This window comes from Giraffa tippelskirchi, chromosome 5, assembly GCF_054371585.1.
Source record: "Giraffa tippelskirchi isolate mGirTip1 chromosome 5, T2T-mGirTip1v1.2.pri, whole genome shotgun sequence".
NCBI classification, from domain to species: domain Eukaryota; kingdom Metazoa; phylum Chordata; class Mammalia; order Artiodactyla; family Giraffidae; genus Giraffa; species Giraffa tippelskirchi.
In genome coordinates this window covers 190,298,354-190,318,794 of record NC_137279.1, presented here as the reverse complement: position 1 = coordinate 190,318,794, position 20,441 = coordinate 190,298,354, and the positions used below count along the sequence as shown (strand labels likewise).

The 20,441-nt window shown below is 45.1% G+C and overlaps 1 long non-coding RNA gene across 2 annotated transcripts; it reads right to left on the bottom strand.

Moving 5' to 3' along the window:
- Positions 1-272: 272 nt before the first annotated feature.
- On the bottom strand, positions 273-9,781 carry LOC145507415 (uncharacterized). 2 transcript variants are annotated; one of them, XR_014054840.1, is made up of 5 exons: positions 9,711-9,781; positions 8,927-9,140; positions 7,897-8,136; positions 5,306-7,461; positions 273-3,008 (listed from the first exon to the last, which is right to left on the bottom strand). It is a non-coding gene; the product is annotated as an uncharacterized LOC145507415 (long non-coding RNA). The 2 variants fall into 2 exon arrangements; XR_014054841.1 differs by lacking the exons at positions 273-3,008; positions 9,711-9,781 and having other exon boundaries at positions 3,496-7,461.
- Positions 9,782-20,441: the final 10,660 nt, after the last annotated feature.

Below are 20,441 nucleotides of genomic sequence, written 5' to 3'. Positions count from 1 at the left end.
TTTAAACTTACTATGTCATAAATCCTTTCCATTTGACTAATGTATTGGGAAATCTGCTTAAAAGCTTTTTAGTATTCTATCAAGAGCATTTGCAATAATTTTGTCACCTATCTTATGATTGGGTATTTCAGGGATTTTCCTCCCTCAAGTTTATTATTGTGAAAATGCTGAAATGAATCTATGCCTATTTTTTTAATTGGTTTGGTTTCAAGAGAAGAAATTATTGACTAAAAGAATATGAATATTTTTCAATCTTAAAGTGTGTTTCAAAATTTATTTCAAAAATTTTCAAAATGATTTATTTTCTCTGCAATAGTGCATTAAAGTGCCTGTTTACACACCCACTCTCCAGCTCTGGGTGATCTGAAGCACAGAGGAAAAAACCAACAGCAACTTGCTCTTTTAAAAACAACTTCACATACAACAAGATGCCCATTGTGGATCAAAATGCCCATCCACATACTTCAACAGGAAATCTCCGTCCCAAGCCACAGGTTTATAGTATTTGAATCAGGTGAACTGAAGCAAACCTGAGAAAAAGCCAAAACCCAAAATAATCTAGGTTGAGCTATTTAAATGATCCTAAATTTTACTGATGAAACAGTTTTCTCTCTGCATGACTCATCCATCATTTTGTTCCCTGAAAGGTGTGGTTGAGAGGCAGAACTGAACTGCAAGCACAAGTTAAGATGGACTACAAGGCTTTCAGCCCCCGAACCTGAGGTCACCTGAGGATGTCAGCCAGCCTGCCTGCCAGCCACGCTGTAGGACAGAAGCTCCCATCCAGATCCCTTAGGAACTGTGTCAAATTTGTCAAGCATTCTTCACTCTTAACATGTGATGCATGAAGCGGGGCGGAAAAGAGACAGAAGTAGTGAGAAGTATTCAGTGCTGGCCTCCAACAGGAGGAGGTAAAACATAGCTTCAGTAAAGGAAATTGACACCATCTCAGTTCAGTTCAGTCACTCAGTCGTGTCTGACTCTGTGACCCCATGGACTGCAGCACGCCAGGCTTCCCTGTCCATCACCAACTCCCAGAGCTTGCTCAAACTCATGTCCATTGAGTCAGTGATACCATTCAACCATCTCATCCTCTGTTTTCCCCTTCTCCTCCGGCCTTCAATCTTTTCTAGCATCAGAGTCGTTTCCAAGGAGTTGGCTCTTTGCATCAGATGTCCAAAGTATTGGAGCTTCAGCCCCAGCATCAGTCCTTCCAGTGACTATTCAGGACTGATTTCCTTTAGGATTGACTGGTTGGATCTCCTTGCAGTCCAAGGGACTCTCAAGAGTCTTCTCCAACACCATAGTTCAAAAACATGAATTCTTCGGCACTCAGCTTTCCTTATGGCCCAGTTCTCACATCCACACATGACTACTGGAAAAACCATAGCTTTGACTAGATGGACCTTTGTCGGCAAAATAACGTCTGTTTTTTAATATGCTGTCTAGGTTTGTCATAGCTTTTCTTCCAAGGAGCAAGTGTCTTTTAATTTCGTGGCTGCAGTCATCATCTGCAATGATTTTGAAGCCCAAGAAAATGAAGTCTCTCACTATTTCCATTGTTTCCCCATCTATCTATGGCCATGAAGTAATGGGACCAGCTGCCATGATCTTAGTTTTTTGAATGTTGAGTTTTAAGCCACCTTTTCCACTCTCCTCTTTGACTTTCATCATTTCCCTTTTTCACTCTCTTCTTTCACTTTAAATTTTTTAAGTGATACATCATCTCCCTTAAAAAAAAAGTATTTGGCTGTGCTGGATCTTAGTTGTGACACCCTGGATCTTTAGTTGCAGCACTCAGGATCTTTTATTAATAGTTGCAGCATGCAGGATCTAATTGTCTGACCAGCATTGAATCTGGGCCCCCTGGATTGGGAGCAGGGAGTTTTAACCACTGGACCACCAGGGAAGCCCTGAGACCATTTCCCCCCCTTTTTTTTTTTCAACAAATGGGATGTGAGAAGGGATCCAAAATGGAATACAGTGACAAACCCAAATGACAAATGAGAAAGCCGAGAAGAAATGACAACCCAGCAGCAATGAACACACCCCAGACCCAGATTTTGGTTCCTAATTGTCCAGTTAAAGGAACAGGGATTCTTGGAGAAACAGATGACACCTGAGCTGGCTCTGGGAAGGTACAAGATTAGTCAGGAACATTCTGTGGTGCCAGAAAGTAAGACAGTGACCCAAATACGATGGTTCAGTTCAGTTCGGTCGGTCAGTTGTGTCCGACTCTTTGCAGCCCCATGGACTGCTGCACGCCAGGTTTCCCTGTCCATCACCAACCCCTGAAGCTTGCTCAAACTCATGTCCATAGAGTCAGTGATGCCATCCAACCATCTCGGTCTCTGTCATCCCCTTCAATCTTTCCCAGCATCAGGGTGTTTTCCAATGAGCCAGTTCTTCCCATCAGGTGGCCAAAGTATTGTAGTTTCTGCTTCAGCATCAGTCCTTCCAATGAATATTCCGGACTGATTTCTTTTAGGATTGACTGGTGGAGTCACTGCCAAAGCAGGAGTGAACTTGAAGGATCTCCAGTGAGTAAATCTTGGATAAATTGGACAATAAAAACATTGTATGATAGTCATGGATTATAATCCCTAGAATAAATTAAATACCCAAGAGTCCATACTATTACAAAGAACAGAACAAATAAAGAACAGTTCTTACAATGAAATTCCAATTAATACATGTAGAAAGAATGATGAAAATAGAAAGTCCTTATTTGAGTAACACATATTATTAGTTGTTGTAGTCCAAAAGCATTCAATGGAAAGCAAATTTGGTGAGTGAAAAGTGTGATGAGAAATGGGTGTTTACATAGACTCAGTGTAACTCCCCACCAGATACTTATTTCAAAGAGAAATATGCTAACAACAGTAAGCAATCCCACAAAGACCACTTTAACCAAATCAAGATGACCATTAGTAGTAATGAGACATATGGATCTCGTGTTCCACTGTTATAATGCACTGAGAAAGGCATAGCATTTCTTATGGGGCATCCTGGAGAAAAAATACATAACATCAGTCTCATCAAGAGAAAATATCCGGCTAATTCAAATAGAGAAACAGTCTAAAAACCAATGGATGCCTGAAGTTCTTCACTCACACTGAGCTCATAAAAGACAGACTGAGGAAGCGTTGCTGTTTGGCGGCCAAGTGGTGTCTAACTCTGTGACCCTGTGGACTGTAGCCCCCCAGGCTCCTCTGTCCAAGGGATTTCCCAGGCAAGAATACTGGGGTGGGCTGCCATTTCCCTCTCCAGGGAATCTTCCTGACCCAGGGATCAAACCCACATCTCCTGCATTGGCAGATAGATTCTTTATTGCTGAGCCACCTGAGAAGCTCAGTTAATAGTGTTATGTCAATGTTAATTTCCTGGTGTTGATAGCTGTACTATAGCTTATGTCAGAATATTTGAAGAAGCTGAAAGCACAGAGTATACTAGAATAATTTCTGTACTATTTTTGCAATTGTAAGTCTGAAATTCTTTCAAAAAAAGCAAAAAAGGCATACTTTTATTGGGTTTCAAATCTTTTCATTGGGAATTTCACTTATAAATCACTTACTGAAATTTTAACAATACTTAAACCTTCATTAGGTCATGTAACTTGATCTCTTTAACAACACAGAGCTTATGGAAATAAAATGAGCTAGGGAAGGAACTGTTTTATTTTTATAATTAAAATATAGTTGATTTACAATATTGTGTTAATTTCAAGTGTACAGCAAAGTGATTCAGTTATAGATATACTCTCTTTCAGATTCAGGAACTGTATTTTAGTGTTGAGCTGTAGAGCCAATAGCTAATAGGCATCAAGAAAAACTCAACATGTTGACTATTAAGAGGTTAAGTTGAACTAATTATAGAAATCCTTGATATGCTGTGTTGTGCTAAGTCACTTCAGTCGAGTCCAACTCTTTGCGACCCTATGGACTGTAGCCTACCAGGCTCCTCTGTCCATGGGGTTCTCCTGGCAGGAATACTGGAGTGGGTTGCCATGCCCTCCTCGAGTGGATCTTCCCGACTCAGGGATCGAACCTGGATCTCTTAATTCTCCTGCATTGGCAGGCAGACTCTTTACTACTAGTGCCACCTGGGAAGCCCCCTTGACATGCTATCTTGATTAAAAAGAACTCCAACTAGCATTTATAGGAATACATTAGCAGAGACTAATCGAGAATCTCCCCAAAGCATATATTTAGTCAAGGCATTTTCAGAGACATACCTTGGATTTCCTGCAACTGGATTAAGCAGCAGGTCAATTAGCTCTTCCAATTGAAGGCCAGCTTCAGTTTCATGGATAATTAAGCCAGAGCTAGCATATCACTTGAGTAAGATGTAAATTGTTGATTATTTCAGAATGAGCTATTTAAGGGAACCCTCCAGTTGGCTATGGGTTTTATCAGAAACTGAAAGAATAGTTAAAAGTCAGAATTTTAATCACATTTAATCCCTAAGTCTCTGAATTTAAATCCTGCCTGCATTTCAAACTACAGATGATTTCCATCACAAAACTTCCACTAAATCTTCTCACTGAGGTAACATTCTAACCTTCTGTAATTTTTATATCCTTTAGCAAATCCCCACAAAGATGATCTAACAGAATAACAGGGAAAATTCTCCATGATTACTGGGAACTAGGAAAAGGTAACCATCCAAATTCCTAAATTCCTGATGCTCTGAAATAAGAAATGGTGAGTGAACTCCAGGAGATAGTGGAGGACAGAGAAGGATGCTGTGCTACGGTCCATGGGGTTACAAAGAGTCGGACACAACTTCGGACACAACTTAGCAACTGAACAACAACAACCAGAAAAAAATAATGTAAGGGAAAGGTGAACCATCCCACCATTTACATCTTCCAGAGGGGGCTGTGGGTTATGGTGGCTGCGTGCATAGGGACTGAATTTCAGCCCTGCTGAAGCCTGACCTGGGGCACCCTCAGCCTATAATACCTGCCTAGAGAGAGGTGGGGGACTGGGGGCAGCTCCCTCACAGAGCAGAAAATTCTGCTGCATCAGGTCCTGCTGACCTTTGTCAGCTGGCAGTGGGAGTTAAAGACTCAGAGCTCCCAGGCAGCTGATGGCCCGCTGGGAGGGAGAGTGTCCCCACCAGAAGACTTCCCAGGTTTGTGCCCCCTTCCATTACCTGCAGTTTCTACCTTTCACACTAAATTACATTAAATCTACCAAAAAGAGAGACCAAGAATTCTGAAATTTTCCATTTTTTAAAAATCTGGAATAGGTTTCTATCTGTCAGGATAAAATAAATAAATAAAAAAGCATTGAAAACTCACCTGTTTCTGCAGATGAAAAGATGAAACCAGTTGGCCTATTCAGGGAAACTGAGTCTCCATGAAAGAGAGGCATTTTAAGAAACAAGAAAGATTAAAAAAAAAAAGAAAAGAAACCAGAGCTAAGAAATTTGAAATATATATTGTAAATGAGATATGAGGAAGTTTTTTTTCTTCATGATCAATTTACTGGTGCAACTGGAGAAAAAGAGCATTCTCTAAGTATTATACACCCAGCTAAACTACCAATAAAGAATAAAGGCAAAATGAAGACTTGGTAACATTCAAGAAATCAGAATATTATCTTCCATATGCCCAAAATGTGCTTTGGAATTTGTTGTTGTTGTTCAATTGCTAAGTCATGTCTGACTCTCTGTGACCCCATGGACAAGCAGAACATCAAGCTTCCCTGTCCTTCACTATCTTCTGGAGTTTGCTCAAATTCATGTCCACTGAGTTGGTGATGTCATCCAACCATCTCATCCTCTGTTGTCCCTTTCTCCTGCCATCAATCTTTCCCAGCATCAGGGTCCTTTCCAATGAGTCAGCTCTTCACATCATGTGGTCAAAGTATTAGAGTTTCAGCTTCAGCATCAGTCCATCCAATGAGTATTCAGGGCTTATTTCCTTTAGGATTGACTAGTTTGACCTCCTTGCTATCCAAGAGCCTCTCAAAGAGTTCTCCAGCACCACAGTTCAAAAGCATCAATTCTTCAGCACTTAGCCTTTTTGATGGTCTAACTGTCATATCCAGTGTACATTCCATAGTACATGGCTACAGGAAAAACCACAACTTTGACTATATGGACCTTTGTTGAGAAAGTGTTTTGGAATAAAATCCAGCAAAATCAAAGAGGGATCCAAGGGGAAAAAAATTCAAGAATCAATGGGAATAAACCAGAAGTACAATGAAAAGAAACTCCAGATACTAACATAAAGACAAATGACATATGGAGGGAAAATGCAACCCACACCATCTACGAAGCTATATATGCATTATATATATCTAAAAAAGGCTCATCCTTGGAACATATGTGAAGCTCTTAGAGTCAATAGTAAATAAGAAAACCAATCCAACAGTAAGATGGGCAAAAAATTTGGCAAAAAATGATATCCAGTGATCAATAAATATATGAAAAGATGCTCAACTTCATTGGTCATTTGCCCAAATCAAAAACACTGTGAAGTTTCTTAACACTGTGAAGAATAAATCAAATATTTTTTAAAACACACAATACCAAGTGCTGATGAGGGTGTAAAAGAACTATAACTTTCGTACACAGCTCATGGGAGTGTAAATTGGTAAAACCACTTTGAAAAGCTCCATGAGTTAAACAGAAACACTTGTATCAAGAATTTGGAATTCCAGATCTTGGCTCTCCTTGCCGTTTACCAGGAGTGTGTGCATTGGGAACTTTTCCACAAGAAGCCTGGTGTAGGAACACCAGCAAGAAGCAGATGGCACACTCAGGCTGAGGAGTGTGAGAGAGCTTAATAAACAGATGATGAACAAGCAGGACCCTGACTCCCAGGTTACCACCTGTGGGCTAAGCCTTTAGCTGAAATGCGGTTCCCCTCCTCCAGCAATATGTCTCATCACCGCAGGGAATCCATGCTGCCCATTGAAATCTCAACTTCGGACTCCACTGCATTACAAATTCCGCGTTCACTAGGGGGTGCTGTAATGGTTCCACTTGGAATTGAGGCTACCATCATTTTGGGCTCCCCATGCCAGTGGCCAGCAGGCAAAGAAAGGAATTACTCTAGGAACTGACACTTGGAGCCATAGCGTTCTTTGTGGTGGGGCTGCCCTGTGCATTGTGGTCAGCATTCCTGACCTCTGTGACCACCACCACCAAAGGTGACAACCCAAAATATCTCCAGACATTGCCTAATGAATCTTGGGGGCCAAAATTTCTTCCAGTTGAGAATCACTGATCTAGGTTATCATCCACAGCTGTGGGGACGTCCAGGTTTTGGACAATTAGTTGTGACAGTCACACAGTTTCATCAGATGTGTTTTATGATCTGCTCCTCTGCTGAGAAGCTAATACAGGCAAGGTTAGGATTCCAGGTCAAAGGTCTCAAAATGGCTTTCATGTCCAAGGCTACTTTCTCAGACAACTACAGGCCCTTCCCAGCTCGAAAGGTGGTTTTTCCTGTAAGATACATAAAAGACAAGGTTTATGCTTTCTAATATCTTTTAAAAATATTTGAGACCACTTGGTATCGAGGAAAGAGAATGGGCTAGAATCAGAGAGTGGGTAGAACCTGGGCTGCGTCATTGCCATCGTGTAGGGTTGAGCTTCTGGGGTTGGGAGACAGTTTCCTCAGACTGTAGAACAGTACCTGACCCCATGAGCTTCTCGGCAAGAGTGAATGGCCTCACACTTGTAAAGCATCAGAGAAGCCTCACCTGATGCTTCTCTCCTGGTTGAGGTTGGGCTTCTATTAATAGTTACCGCTTTTCTCCTTTTAATATGCTGTTTCTCCCTCTTTATCATCGTGGGTGAGAAACATCTCAGGGGTGTCTAGCTGCCACACCAAGTCTTGCTCATGCTTTTGAACCAGGAAGAACTGACAGCTCCACACACCTGAAACAGAGCGTTAGACCTTCATCAACTTCTCCTGAGTCGACGTGGAATGACCCCCAAGGACACGACTGGGTGTGGTGCGCTGAAAAAGCAGGCTTTGCGAATCCTCAGGATCCACGCAGCCCAGGTTGGCCAATGGGCAGGGGCTGACTGACTGTCATCTCGGCCCCACCTTTGTAGAGCTGACCTAAGTCAGGAGCCAGCTGAAGAGGCTTGTTTCAGGGCCTGTTCCTGAGAAAGCTGTTTGGAAAAGGCAAAGGGCAGTCAGGGAGCTAGAATGTACGTGTGCAGGTAACACACACACAGATACACACATGAACACAGTCTCACACACACGCAAGTTTCTCATACACACTATGCGCTTACACATAGGTGTATACACAAGCTCACACACACACACACTTCCTCATGCTCACACAAGGCTAACACACATTCACACACTCCTACACACACCCTCTCACACACTCACTGACCCACACACAGACTTTCTCTTATGCTGTCGGGTCGCACGCCGAAGGCCTGCAGGCCTGTCACTGCCCAGTCGCCAGACTGAAGAAAGAGCCCACCGACGGGTGATAAAGGACCTCGAGTCTCTGCTGGACCAGGGTCCTTACACGTCTGGAGCTGAGTCCCTGGAGCGACTCCCCGGCACGGACAGCACTCGACAGGCAGGACCTGGCAGCAATCTTCACCCCTCGTGGTGCGGGGAGAAGGAGGCTGACTTGCATAGATGGAATTGCTGTCAGGTGGGCTCCTCGGTTGCCATGGAAACCGGCAGCTGGGTCACATCCCTCAGGTTAAGCATCACGGCAGGGGGGCAGAGAGCAGAGTGTCCCCTTTAATGAACTAGCTGGTGGAGCCATCTGGCCTAAGGGTTAGAATTAGCTGGGGTGGGGGCAGGCTTGTTCCTGCACGCAGGAGCAGGTGGAGCAGGGGCTAGGTGAGAAGGGGCTCAACTAGAGAGCTAGAGAAGAGCCAGCCCCAGAGGCCTGATGGCGCACGCGCTCACACACTCCCATGCAGCCCTCACCCCATCAACACTCAGCTCCCGCTTCCGCTGTGACTCAGGGTTCCCATGATGGGCTTGGCACTGGGCTCGCTCCGTCCTCCAGCTGCCTCATCCCGTGATGAGTCACAAGGCTCGTGTTTGTGTCGCTGCTTGGAGGAGCTGGGCTTCGTCCAGGTGTTCTCTTGGACAGCGGGGGACGTGCGGGGGAGGAGGGTGGGAGAGAAGCAGGGTCACTCTGGACCAGGGATGGAGAGAGTTGTTGTGAGCGCAGGAGATGCCTGCTGGCGCCCAGCCTGGGGGCCTCCAGGGGCCCCGCCCACCGCGGGAGCAGAGACCAGGGGCGGGGGGCCGGCTGCACCCCACCCGAGGAGGAAGCAGCCTGCCTCCCGCAGGAGCCAGCTTAGGTGCTGTGGGGAAATCTGAGGTGGAAGGGCATCTGCCCGCACCCACCCCCTCACCGGCTCCGCCGAGTGAGCTCAAAGTCAGAGCAGCTTTAGAGACGTTTTGCTTTGAGCCTACGTGGCATTGAGAAAAATCCCAGCGAACAGGACATTTTAGTAAATAAATATGCTCTCCTGAAATTCAGGCGGGCCTTTATCTGAGAGCTGTTGATAAGGGTCAGGAGGAGCCGAGGAACAATGCTGTCTCTGTTTCTTCAGGGTAGCGGTTAATATTTTTTTAAGGCAAAAGGCAAAGAATATTTTAGCTGCCAGAAATGCATGAACTTAGGAAACTCGTCTAAACTACTTCTCTAAAGAGCTTAGACCCCGTGACTCACAGAGGGCCAAATGCAACTGAGACTCACTTCCCAGCAGATCATCTGTCCGCATGTGGAGGCCTTCTGAGTGAGCCTGGCAGGCGTTCCTCCTGAGCGATAATGAGCGGGGGGTGGGGGGGTGGGGGGGGTGGGGGGGGTGTTCCCACCAGGTTCAAGGTTCAGGGGAAGGAGCCCACGTAGAGGCCTCCTCGAGGGGTGTGGGAACCAGATCCACAGCCTCGCTTTTCCTTCAGGAACTACAGGAAACAAAACTCAGATCGCTCAGAACATGGGTGGGCTCAGGCCAGCGGCGCGGTGACCCCCCCAGAGGCGGGGCTCCAGGCACTGAGCTGGGACGGCTCAGAGTGGCCCTTGGGTGGTGCTGGGGAGGGTGGCCCGGTGGCTTGGAGTTGGGGTCTTCGTGGGACCCTGGGCTTAGATTTCATTCAGGGAGCACCTGAAGACCAGACTCAGGCATGACTCGAGAATGGGTGGGGTGCGGGGACCCAGGGGTCCTGGCCCAACCTCAGGTCTCCCCCAGTACAGAGGATTGGCAGGGGGCTAGGCTGAGAGTCGATCCTCCTGGCCAGGGGCTGGCCTGGGGCCAGGCGCTCCACACCTGTGTCCGCTTCAGATGCAGAGAGCAGTCCCGTGCCCTGTCTGCATGGCTGCATGCAGCTGCATGACCTGCAGAAAGCCCACATGCAGACCCCGGTTCAAAGCCGAAGTCAGCACAGGGCCCCCTGAGCAGTCCTTACAGTGAGCCTGAGGTGGGGGACTCCGCTGAACCCAGGAGGGAAGCCAGGTGGGCTGTCTGGGTGGCACCTTCGGGCCGGGCCTCCCCTGGTGCTGCCCCACACCCTGTCCAGGGAGGGCACCCATGTGGGGGCTGCTTTGGTGGCACACACAGGAAAGGGTGCATGGGGAGAAAAGAAAGGAGACAGATGAAGTGAGTTTTGGTGAATCATGTCTGCTATCCTTCAACTTCTAGTGGATGATCTCAAGCTTGTGTGTATATACACACATAGCATATTGTGTGTGTATGCATAGTAATATTGGGGCTCCCCATGTGGCACAGTGGTAAAGAACCCGCCTGCTAATGCAGGAGATACCAGAGACAAGGGTTTGATCCCTGGGTCAGGAGGATGTCCTTGAGGAGGGCATGGCAACCCAGTCCAGTATCCTTGCCTGGAGAATCCCCACAGACAGAGAACCTGGTGGGCTACAGTCCACAGGGCCACAGAGTCAGACACAACTGGAGGGACTAAGCATGTACACATATAGTCATATATTTGAGTTTAAACGCATTTTAAATTTGGACGTTGCCAGTGGTTCAAGGGTTACACTTCAGACTTTAAAGGAATAAAATCCTCTTCCTGGTACAGAAATTTATTCAATTAGACAAAAATGCTGGTTCTTTTTCTTAAAATGTTGAGGAGACACATTTTTGAACTGGGGCCTTTTAAAAAATTCACACTTTTTGAAGTGCTGTGAATTCCTTTTCAGGGATTGACATTAAGGATATTTAGTCTGTTAAAATTCACAAACCTATTATGATGTTAGAAAACAGACTAAGCACTTAGTGACCCTCCTAATTCTTGTCTAGACCAAACTAGACACAGAAAATGGCCACAAAATAACTGAGTCTAAACCGATGCTTTTTAACAATGGAAAAACCTTCGACTCTTTGTGTTTTTAATTACAGGATGGGTTCATAAATGCCAAAGTTTCCAAGTGTATTTTGAAGTTAAGTGAATTAATTTCTCCAAGAAAGCTCCTACTCCCCTGGCAGCAAAGAGGCTGAGAGAGCTGAGGACCTTGGTCATGACCAGAGCTGATGTCTGGGAATGGTTTTTGTTCTGTCGTTGGGGTCTGGTTTCTCTTATAAACGAAGAATTAGTGGGTCACAAAGAGAAAGGGGGAGAGAACACTGTACCAGGGGCCAGGTTGTGGTGACTTGGATGGACAAAATTAAGGTTGGTAGTAGCCAAGCTCCATAAAAAAGTGGACAAGAGGCACAGGGGTGTGTGACTCCCTCAAAAATGCGTGCAGCACGCCAGCTCTATTTTGCGTGTGTTCTCAGTCTCTGAGTCACGTCCGACTCTTGCGACTCCGTGGCCTGTAGCCCACTAGGCTCCTCTATCCATGGGGATTCTCCAGGCAAGGACACTGGAGTGGGTTGCCATATCCTCCTCCAGGGGATCTTCCTGATCCAGGGATCAAACCCATGTCTCCTGCATTAGCAGGCGGATTCTTTACCACTGCATGACCTGTGAAGCCCCTATTTTGCAAATGTCCCCCAAACAGACATGAACACCCAGCATTATAACACTCTGACTTAGATGGAAAACGAGTTCTCACTCCAAGCAGGCGCCCCTTTCTCTCCTGTGCTATGAGAGGGGAAAGTTGTTTCTGGCTCATACAAAGGTGCGCAGGCTGAGCAAGGCCCCCGGTGTGATGGGCACACAGCCCCAGGAGGACGGAGTGTCTGTCTGTCCCTTAACCACATGGTGACTCTCCACTTTCACCAATGTCACCTCTTGGGCTTCCCTGGTGGCTCAGTGGTAAAGAAGCTGCTTACGCTGCAGGAGATGCAGGTTTAATCTCTGGGCTGGGAAGATCCCCTGGAGAAGGAAAAGAACAACCCACTCTAGTCATCTTGCCTGGGAAATCCCATGGACAGAGGAGACTGGTGGGCTACAGTCCATGGGGTTGCAGAGTCAGACCTGACTTAGCGACTGAGCACGACCTCTTGACTATGCACTGCCCTATTCAAGACACTTTTCAAGCCCTTACCCTAAAGTCCCTTGGGATAGCCTATCTCCTTATCGGACTTCTACCCTAAAACGTGACTCCTGAAGGACAAGCATTTCCTGGCTTGTGGCTTGTCAGTGACAGGTCTCTCCAGGCAACTAACAACTGTGCAGCTTTTGTCCTTGTAAGCCCGACTCTTTTTCTTCCCTGGAACACTCTTTGGGAATTACCCAAATCTGTGTTTCCCAAACTGCAATTCTGAAGACCGCAATCGCAATCAAGCTCTCTGTTCTCTCACTATATAAACCAGGACGCAGAATGCTAATCACCAGGGTTGACATGGTTGTATTGGACGGCAGAGACACCTTAGGTCTCCACGCCCCAAAGCCCTGTCTTCACAGAGCCAGCCACCCACCCTGCAGGGCTAGGCAGTCCCTCCATGGCTGGTTGATGGCAGGTTTCCATTTAGTCTGTCTGAACTGGGGTTCCTAGGTGATGCCTGACTTGTGGTCCAGGGAACATGTTTTGAGACCCAGGGCTTTAGGGACCTGCCCTCGCCATGAATATGATTTTCTACAACTGAGAATTTGATGAAACCTGGAGTTAACTTTCTGACGAGAGCAGGGTGCTCTTACGCCTGTGCTGCAGTCAAGGGCAGGGCACACCCTTGAACGTGCAGGGCCGAGGCCACCTGCCCGGGTGGTGCTGAGACCTGACCAGGACTGGAGCTGCAGCCACCACCTCTGCGCTTCCTCCTGGGGGTGGGGGGGGCATGGACCTCCCTGTGCTGCCCTGCAGGTGACCTCTCTTAGCAAACATCCAGGATAATTCGGTTAGGTTTTGTCTATTTTATTAAAATTAAATTATTTATTTTTATTTTAAAGTTATTTTATTTTTAATCAAAACTTACATATTTAAGTATTATTGTTATTTTTTTTTATTATTATTTAAGTTTAATTTTTAAATTTAGCCTACATTTGGATTTGGTCTTCTGAACTGATGAATTACAAGTATGTGACAACCGCTCCCCCCGACCCCAAGAATTATGCCTTGGTTAGGTCTTTTAATTTTTTCCCCTAATTACTAGGAATTTGGTTCCAAATTCACCACAAACTTTCCATCTTGCCAAGTCTTAGTAAACTCGCCCATTCCACTCTTATGACAAAAGGACTGACATCTCAAGGGCCGATCAAAAAACTTAGAAACTAAGAAAACGCAACTCCTGTTTGTCAAAAATATCTAGTAATGGCATTGTCTCCTTTAGGAAAGATTTCTTTCTCTACTGAGACTGTGTTTTCAGACTGTGTTACATCATTGATCATTTAAATCAACAGAACCTCTTACCTGGTTTTAGCTTGTCTTTACATATAGTGAGTGACCGGGTATCCAAAGCCTGGAACCAGAGGAATGACCCTGCCCGCCAAGTGAGTTACAACAGCAGTTTTAAAACAGAAAACGGAGGGACAGTGCAGGGTAAGAATCAAGCAGATGTCCGACTCTGGCTAAACTGTGGGCTTCAGATGGTTCAGTGTGGACCCTGCGTGTTTGGTTTCCCTGGTTGGAGTCCACAGCTGCCCTGAGAGGGGCATGGCTGGATGTGAAGAAACGCTCCCCCTGCACAGGATCCCATTGACAGCAGCAGCTCTGGGCACACAAAAGACATCAGATGGTATTAAAATAGGCACTGAGCAGAGATGGCATGGACCCCAGAAGACACAGCTGGAGACAAAAGCCTCCTAACCTTTTGAGATGGGTCCTCATTAAAGTGTTTCGGGCAAGACAAAAGCCCCCGAGGACACGCCCCATATTTCCACCCATGTTCTTTGTGTTTTATGGGAATGTGGGCTCAGAAACCCATGGAGCAGTTTGCTGGAAATTTAGATTTTACCAGAAGGCGTCCAGTAGACTTCAGGCTGCCAGCTGGATGTGCAACTTCTTGGCCTTTTCTTCTGTGACATCACTCATCACCCAGCCTCACAAACAACCTACTCCTGTTTTTAAGCTGCTATTTATCTGACGTGGGATGCCTGTGAATCGGTTTTTGTCACCCTAGGGGGTATTATGCGTGGGGCATCTGGCTGGCTGTCCCGCATTGGCTCCTCCCAGAGTGTAGGCACAGGCATACAATGAGGAAGACGTTATTAAGTCAAAACTGATTTTTGGCAATTCCTCCCATCATGTGACTCACCAGCAGAAAATGGCTCGGTTCCTTTTATTCAGAATGAAACCTTTGCCTGCAGCTCCACCCAGGAGCGATCCTGTGACTCACATCCAGGGTGCACACGCTGTGGTCAGGTGGGTGCACACGCGAGATTGGTGAGGTTCACTCATTTCTTGAAGAAACGTCTGAAGAACTGGTTTCCCACCGTCTCAACTGACCCAGGAGAACGTCACTGATCACTTAAATCAACACAGTGTCCACCCTGGTTTTAGCTTGTCTTGACATATTTAAACAGAATGATACTGACTTTTCCACTGTGTCCTGCAAACTTCCTTTCCTTGGAGAAGCAACAAAATCAAGGGTGTTTATTACTTTGCTGAACCTTAAAAAAAATGATCAAATTACCCAAGGTTATCAACTTCATGAACAAAGCAAGCCTCCAATGTCCTCATATTGCCGTGTTATTGTGGTTCTCACGAGGGGACACACAGGCACAGCATTTGCTGAAAAGGAGGTACAGTTGATCCTTGAACAACTTGGAGGTTAGAGGTGTCAGCCACCGCGCAGCTGAAAATCCATGGACAACTTTTGATTTTCTCGAGTTAATTACTCCTAGCCTACAGTTGCCCGGAAGTCTCATTTATTTGTGGCTGCAGTGGGTCTTCGTGGCTGCTTGAGCTTTCTCTAGTTGTGGTGAGCAGGGGCTACTCGAGTTGCCATGAGCGAGCTTCTCGTTGCAGTGGCTTCCCTGTTGCAGAGCCTGGGCTCCAGGACTCGTGGGCTCAGTAGTTGCGGCACACGGGCTTAGCTGCCCTGCAGCCTGTGGATTCTTTCTGGACCGGGGATCAAACCTGTGTCCCCTGTACTGGCAGGCAGATTCTGATCCACTGTGCCATCAGGGAAGTCCTGGAAGCCTTATGCATAACATAAATAGTTAATACGTATTTTGTATGTTTATATTACATATGTATTTCCAAGAGAAGAAAATGTTATTAAGAAAATCATAAGGAAGACAAAACGTATTTACAATATGGTATTGTGTTTACCAATACCATATGTTTATGTCATCTGTTTACAAGATGCACTGCATGTCTGCCAGTATCTACATCAATACTGCCTAATATGACACAAAACACTGTAGATGTTACACATATTACTAACACTAGACATCAAAAGTGAACAGATCATTATAAAATTTTTATAGCAGAGTATTACAGTCATATTCATAATACAGCACTGGAAGTATTACATTAAAAAAAAAAACACTTACCTGTGATGACAGACTAACACTCAGTTTCTCTAAATAGGAGAGACACACTGTACACAGATGTCATTCTTTGAAAGCAGTGTCATAAAATAGTAAGAAAAGTAAGCTATTATTACTTTTATACTAAACATCAGTTACCTTATTCCTATATAAGGACAAACTATATATATATATATATTTATGCACTCATAATTATCTTATTTTTATCAATATTCCTAGGCTATGTGATTCACCTGCAATAAAAATTTTTCCAATCTGTTTATTGAAAAATGTGCCCATAAGTAGACTTGCGCAGTTCAAACATGTGTTGTTCAAGGGTTGACTGTATTTACTCCAATTGATGAACTGCCAAGAGTCAATAGATGGCTTTGCTTCTCTGCCTTTCAACGCAGGGTTGACTGCATGTTGTGTTTACAAGATCCCCCAAACTCACCGAGAGCTAAGAGGCTCTGGGAAAACTGACTGTCTTTCCCAGAGGTGGGTCAGGCCTGGCATAATTTGGGCGGTTGGATGCTAGTGGTTGGGATTCTGTTCTTCCTTTTGCTACAAAAAGTGGAAATGAGGTAAGAGGGAGACCAGGAAACTGTCCCTGACATAACCAGTGCGTGAATATTCCCTCCAAACATCCTCAACAAGCAGCTCCTTTAACTTGGTACCAAGGAGAGCTGATGGACGGGACTCTCAGGGTCTCTGAGACAGTGCAGACCACTGCTGTGTAGTATGCACTGGGCACAGTGTTGGTGAACACCCAGAAGGTTCAGAGGGAGCTGGGCTGGGAGTATAAAATCCACACAGGATTTCAGAGACTTGGTATAGAAAAAAGAATGTAAAATAATCTCATTAATATTTTTGATACTGATGACATGGTTGAACCACTAACATTTTGGATTGGGCTGAATAAAATGCTACAATTAATTTCATGTTTTCCTTTGTCACTTTTTTAAAGTGGCTACTAGAAAATTTAATATTACATATGGATACAACTTCTATTTCTATTGCATAGGGCTTGTCTAGACAGTTTGAAAGTTCTTCTTTGCTCAGTCGTATCTGACTCTTGGGACCCCACAGACTGCAGCCCGCCAGACCTCTCCGTCCATAGGATTTTCCAGGCAAGAATATTGGAGAGGGTTGCCATTTCCTTCTCTAGGGATCTTCCTGACCTAAGGATTGAACCTGTGTCTCCTTCATTGGGAGTAGGTTCTTTACCACTGAGCCATCAGGGAAGCCCCTGAGTCAAAAGTAACCTTCTCTGAGGGAGAAGGTGAGGGTGGGACGTTCTGGGAGAATAGCATTGAAACATGTGTATTATCATATGTGAAACAGAACACCATTCCTTGTTCGATGCATGAGACAAGGGCTCAGGGCCGGGGCAATGGGATGACCCAGAGGGATGGGATGGGGAGGGAGGTGGGTGGGGGGTCCAGGAAGGGGAACACATGTAAACCCATGGCTAATTCATGTCAATGTATGGCAAAAACTATTACGATATTGTAAAGTCATGAGCCCCCAACTAAAGTAAATAAATTTATTAAAAAAAAAAAAACTAACCTTCTCTAACCATCTTCAATTTTGCTTTTGGAAGTACACAAAAATTTTCCATGTGAAAGTCTGGTATCTGAAGACCAATCATCACCTGACTCCATCTTCTCTTCTCATGTCTTACAGACCTTCTTCCAAAATATTTCTTCTACAACAAGTATTAAGGATTATTTATCCATTTGGAAAATGACTGCTGCTATCTTGCTGGGCAGTTTCTTTACTATGCTGAGGCAACTCTAACTGGGCTTTCCCAGGGAATGTATCTGACCTGTGAAGCACCCAGGTCCTTATCAGTTGTGGATTGTTGGGCTCAGTTGCTCAATCGTGTCTGACGCTTTGTGACCCTGTGGACTATAGTTACCAGGATCCTCTGTCCATGCGATTTACCAAGCAAGAATACTAGTTCAGTTCAGTTGCTCAGTTGTGTCTGACTCTTTGCGACCCCATAGACTGATGGACCAGGCCTCCCTGTCCATCACCAACTCCCAGAGCTTGCTCAAACTCAAGTCCATGGAGTTGGTGATGCCATCCAACCGTCTCATCCTCTGTCGCCCCCTTCTCTTCCTGCCTTCAATCTTTCCCAGCATCGGGGTCTTTTCTAAGGAGTCAGTTCTTCCCATCAGGAGGCCAAAGTATTGGAGCTTCAGTTTCAGCTTCAGCATCAGTCTGTCCAATGAATATTCAGGACTGATTTCCTTTAGGATTGACTGGTTGGATCTCCTTGCAGTCCAAGGGACTCTCAAGAGTCTTCTCCAACACCATAGTTCAAAAGCATCAATACTAGAGTGGGCTGCCATTTCGAATCCAGGGAATATTCCTGACTCAGCGATTAGAACCTGCTTCTCTTCTATCTCCTGCATTGGCAGGCAGATTCTATACCACTCTGCTTTCTGGGAAGCCCCAATACTACACTTGATTTTAGCCAAAAAGCCAAGAAGGGGGTGTTAGTGACTCGATAGTCAGAGCTTAATCTGTAGAAACCAGAGAATGAAGGATGTTCTTACAACCTTAGGTGAAAAGCATAAACTCTGTAAATAGATCTCTTGGCATTATGGGGAGGGTATGCAATGACCCAATGATGCTGTTCTCACACCCCTGTCTTCTTGCTGTTGAGGGCACAGCTTCCTGATGGTTATGGTTTGGTTCAGCAAATGCTCCACATTTTGGACGGAAGCTCTCCTGAAGCTGGGATCTGCTGAACCTTGAACGGGACATCAACATTCCGTTAGGCTGGGTGCTTTTAGGTAAGGATTTAGGATCAATGGAACAGCTTAAAATCAATGGATCATGTGGGATGATGTTTAGCTGTTCTTGGGAGGTGATGAAGAAGATGATGCCATCAGTGTGAAAGGCAAACCACACCTGGACTAGATGCCATTTCCAATAAGGACGACACAGGGTGGAAAGGACCAAGATAATCAACTTGCCACCAATGGGTTATTTGCTTTCTTTCAGGAATGGTGCTCTGTGGAGGGCTCAACATCACTTTCTACTGATACTCAGTCAGCCTTGGTGATACAGAACTTCTGAGAATTCAACGTTCACTACAAAAGTAGCTCTAATGATTTATTACTGACAAGCACGTATATAAATAAGCTATGTTTTGTTGTTCAGCTGCTAAGTTGTGTCCGACTCTTTGCGATCTTGTGGACTGCAGCACGCCAGGGTCCTCTGTCTTCCACTATCTCCCAGATTTTGCTCAAATTCATGTCCACTGAGTTGGTGATGCCATCCAACCATCTAATTCTCTGTTGTCCTTTCTCCTCCTGCCCTCAATCTTTCCCAGCATCAGGGTCTTTTCAGGTGAGTCAGCTCTTTGCATCAGGTGGTCAAAGTATTGGAGTTTCAGCTTCAGCATCAGTCCTTCCAATGAATAGTCAGGGTTTATTTCCTTTAAGATTGACTGGTTTGATCTCCTTGCTGTCCAAAGGACTCTCAAGAGTCTTCTCTAGCACCATAATTAAAAAGCATCAATTCTGGAGCTCAGCCTTCTCTGTGGTCCAACTTTCACATCCGTACATGACTACTGGAAAAGCCATAGTTTTGACTATATGGACCTTTGGTGGTAAACTGGTCTCTGCTTTTTAATACACTGTCTAGGCTTGTCACAGCTTTTCATCCAAGGAGCAAACATCTTTTAATTTCATGGCTGCAGTCACCGTCCACCACGTACATATATATATGTGTATACGTACACCATGTTTATAATTATTTCATTTTCTAAGTTAGTTTATTTTTTGAAAACAAGGATGCTCTCTTCCGTAACAATAGTAGGATCAACAAAATTAGGAAAATTAATGTTGAAACAAAATTATCTGAGATTTGGGACTTTATATAAAGGGCCAGACAATAAATACTTTAGCCTTCCCAGGACACAAGTGTCGGTCACAACTACTCATTTTGCTGTTGTGTGAAAGCAGTCACAGGCTGTACACACATGAATGGGCGTGTCTGTGTGCCCACAAAGCTTTATTTACAACAACGGTCAGTGGCCTGGTCTTGGCTGCAGGCTGCAGTTTGCAACTCCTGATGCAGTCTGCCGCCTCCTCAGATTTCACCAACTGTCCAGTAACGTGCTTTGTGATCTCCTTGCACTTACTACAGTGCTGCGTTTAGCTGTTGTGCCCCTTTAGTTTCTTTGGGACAGTTTTTCAAATGTTCTTTGTCTTGTATCAGAAAGACACACGAAAGTGGAAGTCCCCAGTTCCTTTCAGTGGAGGTGCTTCAGGAGGCAATGACCTGAGGATGGATGTCACTGCTCTACCGTGGACAGAGCCTAGTGTCTCTCAGTGGATGGAACTGGGAGATATACTTACGTCCCTCTCTATGCACGCATCCATCCAACCATCTACCCATCCATCCATCCATCTACCCCTCCAACCATCTTAAAAGCTAGGAGCTTATTATGCAATATCTCTAGTTTAGTCCAGCACCTCAGGATTCAGTCTAATGCTTCTTTTTTTCTAGAATTGTAACTCCTCTAACAGCGAAAAACCTGGATCCCATTATCTACAATACATTTATTTGTCCAGTCCTAAAATACACAGAAAGTAGTTTT